Source organism: Salmo salar, chromosome 01, assembly GCF_965601325.2.
Source record: "Salmo salar chromosome 01, fSalSal1, whole genome shotgun sequence".
Classification (NCBI taxonomy): Eukaryota; Metazoa; Chordata; class Actinopteri; order Salmoniformes; family Salmonidae; genus Salmo; species Salmo salar.
This window is the reverse complement of record NC_138291.1, coordinates 29,226,474-29,244,098: the sequence shown is the minus strand read 5'-3', so window position 1 is coordinate 29,244,098 and position 17,625 is coordinate 29,226,474. Positions and strand designations below refer to the sequence as shown.

The following is a 17,625-nucleotide window of genomic DNA, read 5'->3' as shown; positions in this document are numbered from 1 at the left end:
ATAGTAGAGAGAATTATTTATTTCAGCTTTTATTTCTTTTATCACATTCCCAGTGGGTAAGAAGTTTACATACACTCAATTAGTATTTGGTAGCATTGCCTTTAAATTGTTTAACTTGGGTCAAACGCTTCGGGTAGCCTTCCACAAGATTCCCACAATAAGTTGGGTTAATTTTGGCCCATTCCTCCTGACAGAGCTGGTGTAACTGAGTCAGGTTTGTAGGCCTCCTTGCTCGCACACGCTTTTTCAGTTCTGCCCACAAATGTTCTATGGGATTGAGGTCAGGGCTTTGTGATGGCCACTCCAATACCTTGACTTTGTGGTCCTTAAGCCAATTTGCCACAACTTTGGAAGTATGCTTGGGGCCATTGTCCATTTGGAAGACTCATTTGTGACGAAGCTTTAACTTCCTGACTGATGTCTTGAGATGTTGCTTCAATATATCCACATAATTTCCATCCTCATGAAGCCATCTATTTTGTGGTAGTGCACCAGTCCCTCCTGCAGCAAAGCACCGCCAAAACATGATGCTGCCACCCCCGTGCTTCACAGTTGGGATGGTGTTCTTCGGCTTGCAAGCCTCCCCCTTTTTCATCCAAACATAACGATGGTCATTATGGCCAAACAGTTCTATTTTTGTTTCATCAGACCAGAGAACATTTCTCCAAAAAGTACAGTCTTTGTTCCCATGTGCAGTTGCAAACCGTAGTCTGGCTTTTTTTATGGCGGTTTTGGAGCAGTAGCTTCTTCCTTTCTGAGCGGCCTTTCAGGTTATGTCGATTTTGGACTCGTTTTACTGTGGATACAGATACTTTTGTACCTGTTTCCTCCAGCATCTAAACAAGGTCCTTTGCTGTTGTTCTGGGATTGATTTGCACTTTTCACACCAAAGTACGTTCATCTCTAGGAGATAGAATGTGTCCCCTTCCTGAGCGGTATGACGGCTGCGTGGTCCTATGGTGTTTATACTTGCGTGCTATTGTTTGTACAGATGAACGTGGTACCGTCAGGCGTTTGGAAATTGCTCCCAAGGATGAACCAGACTTGTGGAGGTCTACAATTTTTTTCTGAGATCTTGGCTGATTTCTTTTGATTTTCCCATGATGTCAAGCAAAGAGGCACTGAGTTTGAAGGTAGGCCATGAAATACATCCCCAGGTACACCTCCAATTGACTCAAATTATGTCAATTAGCCTATCAGAAGCTTTTAAAGCCATGACATAATTTTCTGGAATTTTCCAAGCTGTTTATTAAAGGCACAGTCAACTTAGTAAACTTCTGACCCACTGGAATTGTGATACAGTGAATTATAACTCAAATAATCTGTCTGTAAACAATTGTTGGAAAAATTACTTGTCATGCACAAAGTAATGTCCTAACCGACTTTCCAAAACTATAGTTTGTTAACAAGAAATTTGTGGAGTGGTTGAAAAACGAGTTTTAATGACTCCAACCTAAGTGTTGTTGTAAACTTCCGACTTCAACTGTAGGTGTTCAACCCACCTCACTCATCCCATATCGGTGGTACATGGGAGCGGATGATTGGCATCGCTCGTCGTATACTTGACTGCATGCTCCTCCAACGTGGATCTTCATTCCTTGCAAACGAAGTCCTGACAACACTGATGGCCAAGGTCATTGCTGTGATGAATGCCAGGCCCCTCGTCCCAGTATCTTCAGAACAAGAATCACCCCTCATCCTCACTCCAGCTGTGCTCTTGGCCCAGAAGACTGTCGTCACCCCTCCACCACCAGGCAAGATCTGGAACGTAGAACTCTACAAGCAAGAGTGGAAGTGGGTGCAAAGTCTAGTGGACACCTTTAGGAACAGGTGCCGGTGGGAGTATCTCTGCACGCTGCAGAGCCGACGTACGTGGCAGGACAAGAGGCCAGATCTTAAAGAAGGGGATATGGTCTTAATGAAGGACAGTCAGGCTAAAAGAAATTAATGGCCTATGGCCATCGTTGTGAAGACCCTTCACAGCTGGGACGGAATGGTGAGGAAAGTCAATGTCAGAGTTGTCAAGGAGGGAACTATGAAGGTCTTCTCTCGGCCTATCTCCGAAGTGGTTGTCCATCTTTCTTCATAATATCCCAGTGGTCAGAGTTAGGTTTATATGGGATCGTTAATGACCCCAGGCGGGGAGTGTTCTGGACTTGTTAGTTGTTTACCACCCCCTAATGGCAGTTTTAGTTAATCATCACCTTCCTGAGACACCTGAAACCCCACCTCTTTAAGGAATACCTGGGATAGGACTAAGTAATCCTTCTAATCCCCCCCCCCCCCCCTAAAATATTTAGATGCACTATTGTAAAGTGGTTGTTCCACTGGATATCATAATGTGAATGCACCAATTTGTAAGTCGCTCTGGATAAGAGCGTCTGCTAAATGACTTAAATGTAAATGTAAGTGCAGCAGTGTAGAATTGACCTTTTTGTGTCATGTGACAGGAAGCAGTTTCAGATGTGCAAGTGACAGAGTAGTTACAATCCTTCAACATCCTTCTTTATAAGCTTTGTAAGATGCAATGTCTGTTAGTACATTTGTTTATTAACACAATATAAATGTTTATCACATAATTTTCATGTTTCTGTAACATATTTAGTTAGCTGTTAGCTTCTTTGCATTAGCTTCAGTGCTATTTCTCCTTAGGGACATCTAGTTAAGCAATATTAAGCATACAGTTGCATTCTAGTAACTTTATTTTATATTTGACTCTAAATGAAGTACTCTTATTCCTTATTTCATAAATTTAGTGCAGTTATTGTGTAAGACATTCTGTGCTCTTTGCTACTGTAACTGAAAACATGTAAGTTGGTGTTTGTTGCAGTTTCACACTGTGATTCAAGTAAACTTCCAAAACGCCAGCCTGCTTCTCACAGACAATTTTTATGAGTGTTTAGTTAATTGGATAGCTGCATAAGGACTACTGTACGTTTAGCAAGTCCAGTATAGTGTGAAAAAACTGTACATTTTAGAGTGTCCTTTTACTGTACCCAGAACAAGGTGCACCTGTATTATGATCATGCTATTTAATCAGCTTCTTGATATGCCACACCTGTTAGGTGGATGGATTATCTTGGCAAAGGAGAAATGCTCACTAACAGGGATTCAAACAAATTTGTGCACAAAATTTGAGAGAAATACATTTTTAGTGCATACGGAAAATGTATGGGGCCTTTTATTCAGCTCATGCAACCAGCGTACAGTTTCTCTAAATTCGTGTGCCGAATCCCCATCAAAACTCAGGAATGCTTCTAAGCAGTAAAAAGGAGGGTACACCGAACAACACTTCGGTCTCCGGAAGAAGCTGGGAGCTGTCACCTTTGGATCATTGAGGCGTCCAAAATGGGCCCGTGTAGCTCCGTCTTTGGTCAACATCTTCATTGCTTTCCCCTTGCTTCCCCTTGGTTTGGATGATGCCAGTACTAGATCAAATCCAACTATTCCTGCAAGCACAGCAGGTGTTGCAGGACTTCTCAAAAAAGTAGGCCTAGACAAGTTGAAGTTAGCTATGTAATCAAGCATGCTAGCTAGCTAAGCTAACAATTGTGATAAAATGGAAACCATGTTGGCAAAGTTGAGGACTGCTAAATTCTGTAAATAAAGCTTATACACATTTTTATATTTTTAATTACAAGGCACAAGTGACTTAGCCAGGCAGGCTTATTTTGAGATGTACAGTAGCCTAGTAACTTACAAGTTGATTGCCTTTCTTTGACCCAGGTCAAGTGAATCACAGCTTCAGAGGGGGCAGGACATGTTAATCTGTCCCACCCTCTGGCTCCTTGTTTAGTGGGACTCCCAGACCCATAGGGGGAACCCCCAGACTCAGGAGGACCCCAGCTGGCTGTAGGAATACACTTTGCATAAATGCCACAGACTGAACCCTCTGGTAAAGCTACAGCTCAGACACACACAGCTGAGTTGTTTTTCACTAGGCTGTCGCAGTTTGAGAGTTTAATTATTCCGCTCTCTCCATGCCTGCAGTGACCACTGGCTGCTCCTCTGTGACCTCGGCCACTGCTGCCTCTGTGATTGTTGCGGTGGTAGAAGGGCATGGGTTGGCCAGGGGAGAGATTGGCATGGCCAGTATCAACCTGAAATGTGCAGAACTGGTTCTCTCATTTTGCAGACACTGGGACCTATGCCAAGGTAGAACATAGTAAACAAACAGGCTGAATTAGTTTACTATCGGCAGTATCTCAGAACAGGGAGAGGCAGACAAATTCATCTCCATGAGGCCTAGCTAAGTGCATGGTTATCTCAGTCTGAACTGAAAGTACTGAATGCATGTTAAACTTATCTCTCATCCACTTCCAGGTTATCACCAAGCTTTACATCCTGGTTTCACTGGAGATACTAATGCCAGACACTGCCAGTACTGCCAGTGAGAAAGGCAAAGGGACCAAGCCATACAACCTCATCACAGAAAACGTTCAGGTACTGAGTCTAGGTGGTCTGCCTATACTGCTGAAGTGAGACACCTTCGTTATGTCTTATGTGTTATTTGTTGCCTAACCTTTATGTTTCAGTCAGTAGCTTTCACTGCAATGAGAGAAAAGGGCTGGAGTACATCCAGCAGATGTGTGCCCCAGAGATACTTGGAGTTCATTCAGAACTCCATCTATGCACCCAAATCACTGAAAGTGAGCTTCAAAGGTAGTGAGCAGACTGCCATGACCACTCGGGCTCCTGAGTGGCGCAGCGGTCTAAGCCACTGCATCTCAGTGCTAGAGGCGTCACTACAGACCCTAGTTCGATTCCTGGCTGAATCACAACCGACTGTGATTGGTCCAATTGTGCACCGCCCTATGGGACTCCCGGTGTTGTCCGGGTTTGGCTGGGGTAGGCTGTCATTGTAAATAAGAATTTGTTCTTATCTGACTTGCCTAGTTAAATAAAGGTTACACATCAGCTCAACGTCTGCCACTAACCTGGAGTTGGTTGTCAACAACAGGGACCACAGGTAGGGGGGCAAGTGTGACAATAAAAAAAGAAAGATGCACAGGGCTGGTTGACCAGGTGGGGGAGAAGTATGGGTTGCCGATGCGCTTTAGCACAGCTCGAGGGTTCATCCAGATGAAACTGGAGGGGTGGCTTCACCTGATGGGAAGATCCAAGCTGACTTCATCAAGGTACATCTAATAGCCTATTTGATGAACACCTCTATAACTGGCAATACTGGACAATTGCAATGATGAGTAGGTTATACAGAGCTTTAAGTGAGGGAAACTCATTACAAGGTGTCATTGCTTCATGTTCATTATTTAAAATGGGCTGTACCTGTCAGAATTGCTGTGGCTCTATATTACAACAACACGTGCCAGCATTCTCTATTGTAATGTATTTTCATACCTTTGCTGTGTTTTATAATGGCTCTTCCCTCAGGTGACAAAGCACAAGAACAACTACAGCTTCACCACAGCAGACACGATGAAGATTTTTGATCTCTGTGATTCCACATGCCCTATGTATGAGTAAAGAGGAGCTAAATAGCCTCACAACTGACCCTTCGCTAAGCCCTGCCCCCCTTAGTTAATGTTGCAACCTCGGCCATAATTTCCACTGGGAAGCCCAAATCAAATGTTATTTGTCACAATACAACAGGTGTAGACCTTACAGTGAAACGCTTACTTAGAAGCCCTTAACCAACAATGCAGTTTTAAGAAAAATAAGTGTGAAGTTAAAAATAGATAAGTTAAAAATAATAAATAAAAAGCAGCAGTAAAATAACAGTAGCGGTACAGGAGGTACCGGTAGAGAGTCAATGTGCGGTAATTAGTTGAGGTAATTGAGGTAATATGTACATGTAAGTAGAGGTAAAGTGACTATGAATAGATAATAACCAGAGAGTAGCAGCAGTGTAAAAGAGGGTTGGGGCAATGCAAATGGTCTGGGTAGCCATTTGATTAGCTGTTCAGGAGTCTTATGGCTTGGGGGTAGAAGCTGTTAAGAAACCTTTTGGACCTAGACTTGGTGCTCCGGTACCGCTTCCTGTGCGTTAGCAGAGAGAACAGTCTATGACTAGGGTGGCTGGAGTCTGACAATTTTTATGGCCTTCCTCGGGCACCGCCTGGTACAGAGGTCCTGGATGGCAGGAAGCTTGGCCCCAGTGATGTACTGGGCCGTACGCACTACCCTCTGTAGTGCCTTGCGGTCAGGGGCCAAGCAGTTGCCATACCAGGCAGTGATGCAACCAGTCAGGATGCTCTGGATGGTGCAGCTGTAGAACCTTTTGAGGATCTGAGGACCCATACCAAATCTTTTCAGCCATCCGGGGGGGAATAGGCTTTGTTGTGCCCTCTTCACGACTGTCTTGGTGTGTTTGGACCATGATAGTTTGTTGGTGATGTGGACACCAAGGAACTTGAAGCTCTCAACCTGTTCCACTACAGCTCCGTCGATAAGAATGGGGGCGTGCTCGTCCTCCTTTTCCTGTAGTTCACAATCATCTCCTTTGTCTTGAACACATTGAGATAGAGCTTGTTATCCTGGCACCACATGGCCAGGTCTCTGACCTCTCTATAGGCGGTCTCATCGTTGAGACAGGCCTACCACTGTTGTGTCGTCGGCAAACTTAATAATGGTGTTGGAGTCGTGCCTGGCCATTAAATACAATTTAAAAAATGTATTTAACCTTTATTAAACTAGGCAAGTTAGTTAAGAACAAATTCTTATTTACAATGACGGCCTACCTGGGAACAGTGGGTTAACTGCCTTGTTCAGGGGCAGAAAGATCAGGGATTTGATCCAGCAACCTTTCGGTTACTGGCCCAACACTCTAACCACTAGGCTACCTGCCGCCGCCATGCAGTCATCGATGAACAGGGAGTACAGGAGGGGACTGAGCACGCAACCGAGGGCCCCCGTGTTGAGGATCAGCGTGGCAGATGTTGCTACCTACCCTTACCACCTGGGGGCGGCTCGTCAGGAAGTCCAGGATCCAGTTGCAGAGGGAGGTGTTTAATCCCAGGGTCCTTAGCATAGTGATGAGCTTTGAGGGCACTGTGGTGTTGAACGCTGAGCTGTAGTCAATTAATACAATTCTCACGTAGGTGTTCCTTTTGTCCAGTTGGGAAAGGGCAATAGAGATTGCATCATCTGTGGATCTTTTGGGTCAGTATGCAAATTGGAGTGGGTCTAGGCTTTCTGGGATAATGGTGTTGTGAGCCATGACCAGCCTTTCAAAGCACTTATTGGCTACAGACGTGAGTGCTATGGGTCGGTAGTCATTAGTCATTTAGGCAGGTTACCTTACACAGAACCCAAACCGGCTGCGCGCGTGCGCCATCGTGCATACATTTATTTTGTCACCCCACACCAAACATGATCACGACACGCAGGTTAAAATATCAAAAACTCTGAAACAATTATATTAATTTGGGGACAGGTCGAAAAGCATTAAACATTTATGGCAATTTAGCTAGTTAGCTTGTACTTGCTAGCTAATTTGTACTATTTAGCTAGCTTGCTGTTGCTAGCTAATGTGTCCTGGGATATAAACATTGAGTTGTTATTTTACCTGAAATGCACAAGGTCCTCTACTCTGCCATTAACCCACACATAAAACAGTCAACCGAATCGTTTCTAGTCATCTCTCTTCCTTCCAGGCTTTTTCTTCTCTTCACTTTATATTGCGATTGGAAACTTTCATAGATTAGGTGCATTACTTCCACTGACCTCGTTCATCTTTCAGTCACCCACGTGGGTATAACCAATGAGATGGCACGTGGGTACCTGCTTCTATAAACCAATGAGGAGATGGGAGAGGCAGGACTTGAAGGGCGATCTGCGCCAGAAATAGAACTGATTTCTATTTTAGCCCTTGGCAACGCAGACGCTCGTTGGCGCACACGAGCATTGTGGGTGCAATAATTGAATAACATACATTTATTAATCTATTTTGCAACGCTCGCACACGTGACGCAAGCGGTGTGGTCAGCCTGTTAGTGTTCTTGGGCATAGGGACTATGGTGATCTGCTTGAAACATGTTGGTATTACAGACTCCGTCAAGGACACTTGCTAGTTGGTCAGCACATGCTCGGAGTGCATGTCCTGGTAATCCGTCTGGCCCAGTGGCCTTGGTAATCCGTCTGGCCCTGTTGACCTGTTTGAAGGTCTTACTCACATCGGCTACGGAGAGCGTGATCACACAGTCTTCTGGAACAGCTGATGCTCTCATGCATGCTTCAGTGTTGCTTTCCTCAAAGCGAGCATAGAAGTAATTTAGCTCGTCAAGTAGGCTCATGTCACTGGGCAGCTCACGGCTGCCCATTTAACCACAAACGAAATCCCCTCACAATGATCCAAACTAGGTTTTTTCTAATCAGGAAACTCTTGGGTATGTTGTGGTGGACTGTCATTATAATTGCTTTACGGGAACCTGGTAAAATTATGTTTGTAGTATAGCTAGCCACTGAATGGCATTGAATTCAGTCAGTGTGCAGTGAAAGCTATAACTACTTTTGGTGCAAACTAGTGCTCTCAAATTGTATCCTGATGTCGACAGCAGATGGAATTGTATTCATAACATTGCTAACTTAACTAGCTAACATACATTTTGAGAAAAAACGAATAAGTGACTAGCTTAGCAACGTTTGGTGGTCAATGAGACAGAGCTAGCTAGTAGCTAACCAACTGAACTAGCAAACAATGTAGCAAAAGTTTAATTTCTGATTAAATACTCAAACAGGCTCTGCATTTCAGTAATCACAGTAGCAAGTCGTCCTGGTGCACAGTTCAATTATTTAGCCATTTAATTTTTCTTTTTTGCCATAGCACTCACTGGCTTTCATGCGATATAAACGTGAGCTTGTCCAAGGTGTCGGACTTGATGACAGTTGCTATCCATTGGAGCGCTGCCATTGGTTGGCCAAAATTCTGAGGCAGAGCTACATTTTCATTGAATAATGTGATCATAAAAATAGTTTATTTGCTTTGTTCTGATTGACCAACCTTTCCCTTTATTTCTGTATTTATCATGTGGCATGAAAGAAAACTGGGGGAAATTGGATGTACTGATTGTTTACCCAGTAGATGGGGCTGTTTGGTCTGTTGTGGAGTTTTAGATCACGTTGACTTGTTTACACCTGTCTCTTCCCAGGGTGGTGCCAGCTGCTGAGTACAGTTCATGAGCATATCCACTGCCTATACAAGCTGTCCGATTCTGTGTCTATGCTAGACATGCTGCTGTCACTAGCCAATGCATGCACCATCTCAGACTGTTAAGTCAAGCAGGAAAGTGAATAAATATAATCAATTAAACATTTTCACCCAACATTTCTGCAAAAGAACATAAAACCAGTTGTTCAAATTCATAGATACGCTAATCATATGATCCAGTCAGATTCAAGCTATCCCTGGAGTTGGTTGACCTCTGAGTCTAGTCAGTATCTGAAGAAACAACCACCCACTCATCCTTCTTTCATAGCAGCCAGTCAATGCAGCATGATTGAATACAGTGCGTCAGCAGCAGCGCCCTCTCTTCTCCTCTCTGATTGACAAAGAGGCTGCTGTGCTCTGCTCTCTATGTAACATTGGTTTCCCTGTTAGCTTCAGTTGTCTGGACAGCAGCCCCAATAGCAATGTGGGTGGTGACCACTGGCCCCCAGCTGTCTGAAAGGATCTCTGTAGAGACACGTGCTGATTGCCGGCCTTCTCTGTCTCATTCATCTCACTTTCAGATGACCCGAGTTACGTAACCGTTACTGTATTTGACCAGACCAATCTCTCTGCATTACACGACAACTGTAGATGTCTGTTTTAACTGCATGTACTGTATGCTAGTAGTGTTTGTTATTCACATAAAATGAGTAATAAAATAACCCAAATTAATTTAATTCACAGCAATTCAACCCAGATGGAAAAAATGTATTTACCAACAATGTAATTATCAATTATTAAAGTGTTCTTCCTGAAGTTGTTATTCTGCTCTGTGCCTGCAACGTGTCCTTAGTTCACAGACACACTGGCCATCAAGCAGGGTCGTTACCCCATTCTAGATCGCATTACTGGCCAGCAGCCCATGTCCAACAACATCTCTGAGGGCAGCAACATTGTCATCATCGCTGGGCCCAACATGAGCGGCAAGTCCACCTACCTCAAACAGGTGGTGCTGTGCCAGATCATGGCTCAGATAGGTAGGTGGAAAAACCACACACTTCATTCAAAATGCAATGTTGTTTTATAGTATCTGAATTAACTTCATTTTCAGTGTGCCAGTGTTGTAACCATTCAACAGGCTTACTTACAAGTTATTTATATAATGAGTCTGATCTTTCCTAGGCTCCTTTGTGCCTACTTCCGCATTGCTGAACAGATTTTCATCAGAATCGGGGTGGATAACAACTTTGAGACAAACTCCTCAACCTTCATGGTGGAAATGAACGTGGTACATTTTCAATACATACTGGCCACTCTGATGCAGTGATATGGTATGGACTTTTAAAATCTCTGAATTGCCCCAACTTGGCAAAATAGTTTTGTTTCATTTTGTCTTTTTATTCAAGGTCTCATATATAATCCATAATGTGAAGTGACAAGTCTCTCGTCATAGACGAGCTTGGGCGTGGCACCAGTGCTGAGGGGGGCGTCGTCATATGTCACTCTCTGCAAGTTCTTCCTTCGCCTCAGGGTAGGTCCAACCAGCACAGTGCCTCTGTCTGAAACAATAGATGATTCATTGGATTGTTGTGTATGAATCATAGAAGCCTTAATTTTCTTTGACTTCCTGTTACTTGCACTGCTCAGATCACAAACTAGCATAAGTTAAATATGTGTACTCAGCTCTGTTTCCCTGGTGATCTCAGGAGTTCACTCTGTTTGCCACACACTTCCTGGAGCTACAGTATGTGAGCTGGAGACATTGTACCCCAATGTGGAAAACCAGCACATGGCACTGGTAACATGGGTACAGAGAGTGTTGTCTACACTTTCCTGCTGAGCCGTGGAAGCTCAGAGGAAAGAAACTAGGGTAAGAAAATACGATTGAACATTCTTAAAGGGGAGCTGAACTTCCTGATTTACCCTCAGTTGCAATTCTCCTCATTAGGAAATGCAACTGAGAACAAGATTTGGGTTTGGAGGCAGGCTTTGACGTGGGTGTCTTGTGTGTGTGTGTGTGTTTGAACGTGGAAAGCGTTTGTACTTTAACTCTGCCAAAACACTACACAGTTAGTCACTCACCCTTCTAGAAAACTTGAAACAGCCTAACCAGATCTTGTCTTGAGGTTTCCTAGACTAGCTAGCAAACTTCTTTCGCCAATTAGTTTCAGCCAGCTGTGTGCAACAGTAGAAAAGTTGGCTATCCAATCTGTGGGGCTAGTTAAGGACGGTCAATAAATTACACAATGTAAGTGAGACAATATTTTCATGTTTCACACCTTTTAGTTGTCTCATTAAATGCTTTCAACATGGTATATGAATTTCTGTAATTTATAGTTGGTCTAAGTCATTTGGTGCTATTGACATTTAAATATACATTGTGTAATTTACTGAGGTCCCCAACTAGCCCCTTAGGCTTTGGGGATATTGAATGTCAAACCAAATTGGACATGGGCATTACAATGGGGTCTAATTGTTGATTACTTGGGTGCTTCCAGCTGTGGGCAGGATTTAAATAAACCCAACCCAAGTAAAACTGTTATGGTGCCCGTTATTCCACGACATACAATTTCTTTTCCTAATTATCTCGCAAATCTCAGTTTTGGATGAGATACTTTTTTACCAAAATGATCCTATTTACACACTTTGTAGTCAATTTTAGAATAAATGTTTGACTCATTGATGCCACAAAGGCCGTTTTCAAAAGCATAAGTTGCTTATTACGTTCAGCTGCTCTTTAACGTTGTCCAATCATTAACCTAAATAGTAAAAGGTTTACTGTAATGTTTAACTTGCAGGTCTGAGGACTGCAGAGATGACTGCACTGCCTACAACCATAATCCAAGAAGCAAAGGCCATTGCCTCAAATCAGCCAACAGCTCTTGGTATGCTTTTTTCAGTAGGCTATTTCTTATTGTTATTTAGATCAAATGTACCTTCCATTTTATTCTGTGGTACCGGCTGGTCTGTCAACCTGTCGTCTTCCTCCTCTGTGTATCATCTGGCCACCCGGCTCCTGTAAACATCCAGGGACTCCATACTGGACCTTGACAGCCTGCGCATCTATCTAAAGGGCATGAAAAGACACTATGAAGCAGAAGAACCTGTGTCCATGGAGACAGAGGAACAATGAGAAAGAGGATGTCAGGGTGGGATGGGGTCGATGACAGAGGTGAGCGGAATTTTGAGGAAGCTTGTGGATTTGAATGATGCTGTTTGACTACAAATAAAGGTTAAATAAAAAATATCCTATATGATATTAAATTAAAAGTTGTTAGGTGTAATATTTTTCTCAATGTTTCTGTAATATTTAATAGAGTTCATTATTAATGTGACCTCTTGAGGATACCCTAGGATAGGGGGCGCCACAGCGCATTTTGAAAAAAAATCGTGGGACAAGGGACGTAACGTAAACAGCCATGTAGGTTTAAAACCCCTAGAGCTAGCCTGGAAACCCGACATACATTAATAAGCATTTGGGTCAGGAACGTTTCCTCTCATGACCACTACAAGCCAGCATGTTGAATAAAATTGTATTTTTACTTACTTTACCGGTTGTCCATGTGGTTTTTGCAAGTAGGAATGTGTGAAAATAAGAATAATTACAACTATTCAAAGCGCTGGTGGTAGTGCATTCAGATTTCTATCACCTCAAGCGTCACAAAATGAAAATACATGCATACTTGCCGAGCTCGTGCATGTGTTTACATGGTTCTTGGCATGCTTCAGGTGCTAGAACTCTGAATGCACTACCAGTGCTTTGAAAAGTTTGTAATTATGCTTTCTGGTGGATATATTGTCTCACATTCCTACCCGCAAAAGGACCACCCGCACAGACAACCGGTAAAGTCATTTCAAATATAATGTAACACTTTTGCTAGAGGTCTTGAGTGGAAACTTTCATAATCACTAATTTATGCCCGACATATAATTCATGAAATTCAAATGTCGGGTTTCCAGGCTACCCTGGTGCACCCGGGGTGGTTGTAGTCTAATCGGGTGCATAGAGCAAGAGGCCATGCCTTCTCCACATCCTCTTATCCAGTCCCATCCCTTCATTGAATCATACGCTATGTGCTGAGAAAGACCGACCCGCCCCCGCGAAACCGAAACACAAGATACGGGCTTGGGTTGGAGCTGCTCCGGGGAACTCGCCATTTCATTTCAACATTTAGGGAACTTTGGCACTAAGACACAGGTATGTACATTGCATTTTCTCCTACAACATTTGTTATTTTTAAACCGATCTAGTCATTCAAGGATTTTCGTAGCTGAGACCGTTATCTGGGCCTGGCACTGCCTGAAAATAGGGACGCGAGAGTGGGTCAGAGATTTCAGAATAGAGGGGGAGAGGAGGGGGGCTGGGTCACTTTATAGGCGAGGCCTTTTGTTAGGATTGGCTTCAGGTGCTGTACACTGGGTTGGGTTTCAGAATAAAGCCAACATTAGCTGTGATTTTCTTTAAACATTATTTGTAAAATAAAGTATGTGTAGTTTAGACTAGAGCACTTCACCTATTTAAAATATAGAATAACGTTAGCTGTGTCCGTGCATCTCGAGACGTCTTGTCAGTGAGTGACGAGCCTTTCCGCAAATGTCACGATTCGTAGCACGATGACACAGGTGGAGCTGGCAAGTTCGCTTCATTTCTTGTTAACTAGCTTTTCTTCAACAATCCAGCTAACTAGATAAACGCCCAGACCCCCCCCCCCAAAAAAATGGCCTACCCCTATAGCTAATGTGAGTTAGGCGTCACTGGAAAGCCGGAGTTTGTTAGCTAACTAGCCACCAACATGTGCGCCCCTTGTCAAATAATGACATTAGCACGGCTTTGTAGCTAGCAGGTTCGTAGCCATCGCGTCAGTATATCGTATCCAGAAGAATTTCGCTGTCGTGTCCAACTCAGGTGTACGTTGCTAGCCAAGTTAACGTTAGTTATATAATACATTCGCATTATGATTAGCTAGTGTCACTAGTAGCGATTAACGTTAGCTAATAGCAGAGCAATATCTAACCACAGTGCTGCACGCTAGCTTACTTAGCTAGCTAAGTTACGTGCAAGGCCATGACATGTTAGCCCATGACATGTTAGCAAAGACTGAACATTATCGTCTTGAAACGGAACTGATCAGCCTAAGACTAGGCCCTATGCAATACCAGATAGTTGTGCTTAGAACATATGCTACTAGCCTGTTCTTAAACATGCCACAAACATCCCTTGTAGGCAATCTTTAAAGTAGTAATTTCCTTTACACCTATCTGTAGAATAGTTTCATTAGCTAGCTGTTTACATCATTACAAGCTATGCAACGTTAACGTTTCACTGTTTCAATTGACAGCAGGATGTCTTTTTTGGATTGTTGTTAGGCTTATCATATGATCTCTAATAGTGACTGTTCTGATCCTCACGTCAGTGTACATTTCTGTCCTACCATCTGTAGTAACGTTAGCTGTTGAGATTGAAGAATGAGTGATCCTTGAGGTTTGTGTTTAACTGCAGGTATTTTGAAGATGCTCTCTGCATGTCATATTTAACATTAACTGGGTTAGCTAAATCCCCAAAGTGCGATGTCATTTATTACAGACTGACTTATGACAGGGGCCATCTACAAAATGTATTGCATAACATTTGGGAAATGCTCACCTTATGTTGCAGCCATTAAGTATTTTTACAGTAGACTATATACTTCCATATTTCCACCAGTCCTGCCTGCATCACTGACCAAGATGCTGTTTGTATTGTATACAGTACATTCATAGAACCACGTCATCACACCATTGAGGCCAGGTTCTCTTCCTGCATCCTTTGGCTATGTAAAAATGGGGAAATGCACAAAATTTATCCCTTCCCACTCCCCCAGTATCTCATCTCAATTTTCATAAACGGAGACCATTAGAGAATAGATCATTTAAACGATTTACAGATTGAGGCATTTAGGACCAACTGCCTTTACCACTCCCCTGCACTTTCAAAGAGGCCAGTGCAAGTGTTTGATCTGCTCCTTTTTAAGTCATTAAGTAGAGAACTTGTCAGTGGTTAGCCTACTCACAGGTCCTTTCCTTTACATCAGTAGTGATTGGTCAGTTAGGACAGTGTGCATGGAAACCTCTAGTGAGTCTTATTCCAGATATGGCTTGAGGGGGTAGTTCTATTTGTGTGCACCCACAGGCCTGGCTGCTGAGATACCTTATCAGCCTCGGGCTACAGAAAGGAGTATTGTGGGATACTGAACTCACCCACGCTAGAGTAAACCTTTTGGCTTAACCTGGATCCTCCGGGATGTAATGGCTGGTTCTAATCAATGTCACCATCTCGAGTTACATGTATCACCAATGTGGTTATTGTGGAAAGTTGGATGAATATAATAGTTCGATTAAAATGTTTACATGCTTTGCAAGAACAATTTCCACAATAATCCTGTTCACATGGACATCTGAAATCAGGTTACCTGATAAATGCAGAAAACCGGCAATCAAAATAAACGTTCTACCTCAGCGAACATTTTTATTTTTACAAAACATTTGAGTACAGACATCTAAAGTTTGAACACCACTTCTAAAACACATGCGTTCCGTTGTTCCAGACACACTAAAGAGAGAGGCTTGCCCGGCTGGTGCAGATCAAATACACTGCTGGAATGCCGATTTAAGATTTTACATGTTCTAATAATTAGAAAGATTGCTCAGAAAACCAGGTTTTAATCGGTGTATGCTTACTTCGATTTTGATCTCACACAGATTTAAGGTAGGCATAGTAAGGTGACTATTGCATAATCTGCCTACTGCCATCAGTTTTAATATCAAATAATTACTGTGCATGTAAACGTAAACAGTATCTGTGAGCAGTTGTAAATTATGCTTGTTTGAGAATATAGGCCCTAGAGTACCAATATACTGTATTTATTATGGATCCCCGTTAGCTGTCAAGGCAGCAGCGACTCTTCCTGGGGCCCAGCAACATAAGATCGTTACATACAGTTTAAATACTTGACATTTCATAACACCTTACCCAACAGTGTATTAACTCAGGCCACCACACATCTACAATACAACATTCATGTATACATGTGTGTCTTATATGGCTGTGTGTCCCTTCAGTCCCTGTTGTTCCAAAAATTGTGTTTTTGTTTTTTTTTCTTTTCGATTCTACTACGTCATCAGTTGCCTGATTTGGAATGGAGTTCCATGTAGTACTGTGCGCCTCCCATAGTCTATTCTTAATTTGGGGATTGTGAGGAGACCTTTGGTGGGATGTCTTGTGGGGTATGCATGGGTGTCTGAGCTGTGTGCTAGTGGATTAAAACAGACACCTTGGTGCATTCAGCATGTCAACACTAATTACAAAAACAAGTAATGATTAAGTCACTCTCCTCCACTTTGAGCCATGAGATTTACATGCATGTTATTAACGTTAGCTCTCAGTGTACATTTAAAGACCAGCCATGCTGCCCTGTTCTGAGCCAATTGTAATTTGAGGTCCCTCTGTGGCACCTGACCACCTTAATGAACAGTAGTCCAGGTGCGACAACTAGAGCCTGTAGGACCTGTTGAGTGTTTTTAAAAAGGCAGAGCAGTGCTTTATTATGGACAGACTTCTCCCCATCTTAGCTACTGTTGAATCAACATGTTTTGACCATGACCGTTTACAATCCAGGGTTACTCAAAGCAGTTTAGTCACCTACACATTTATTTATTACAAGATTTAGTGAATGTCCCAACTACAATGCTTTTAGTTTTAGTCAAATATATTTTTATTTAACCAGGTAGGCCAGTTGAGAACAAGTTCTCATTTACAACTGCAACCTGGCCAAGATAAAGCAAAGCAGTGTGACAAAAACAGTTACACATGGGATAAACAAACATACAGTCAATAACACAATAGAAAAATCAATGTACTGTGTGTGCAAAAGTTGTAAGATTAGGGAGGTAAGGCAATAAATAGGCCATAGTGGCAAAATAATTACAATTTAGCATTAGCACTGGAGTGAAATGTGCAAGTAGAGATATTGGGGTGCAAAAGAACAAAAAATAACATGGGGATGAGGTAGTTGGGTAGGCTATTTACAGATGGGCTGTGTACAGGGGCAGTGATCGGTAAGCTGCTCTGACAGCTGATGCTTAAAAGCTAGTGAGAGAAGTTTCCAGCGATTTTATTTATTTTATTTTTTATTTATTTTTTATTTATTTTTTTGCAATTCGTTCCAGTCATTGGCATCAGAGAACTGGAAGGAAAGGTCGCCAAAAGAGGAATAGGCTTTGGGGGTGACCAGTGAAATATACCGGGTGGGTGTTGCTATGGTGACCAGTGAGCTGAGATAAGGCAGGGCTTTACCTAGCAAAGACTTATAGATGACCTGGGGCCAGTGTGTCTGGTGACGAATATGTAGCGAGGGCCTGCCAACGAGAACATACGTCACAGTAGTGGGTAGTATATGTGGCTTTGGTGACAAAATGGATGGCACTGTGATAGACTGCATCCAATTTGCAGAGTAGAGTGTTGGAGGCTATTTTGTAAATGA

At 42.8% G+C, this 17,625-nt stretch overlaps 1 protein-coding gene and 1 pseudogene across 7 annotated transcripts in view; both read left to right on the top strand.

The window, feature by feature from the left end:
• Positions 1 to 1,624: 1,624 nt before the first annotated feature.
• Positions 1,625 to 12,278, top strand: LOC106586026 (uncharacterized; annotated as a pseudogene).
• An 817-nt stretch (positions 12,279 to 13,095) lies between these two features.
• The window catches only part of LOC106594233 (kinectin), a 60,247-nt gene continuing 55,717 nt past the window's right edge, over positions 13,096 to 17,625 (top strand). For all 7 annotated transcript variants that reach the window (XM_014186017.3, XM_014185788.3, XM_014185971.3 and 4 more), the window contains exon 1: positions 13,096 to 13,304. The gene's annotated coding sequence lies outside the window, so the exon portion shown is untranslated. The remainder of the gene's footprint in view (positions 13,305 to 17,625) is intronic.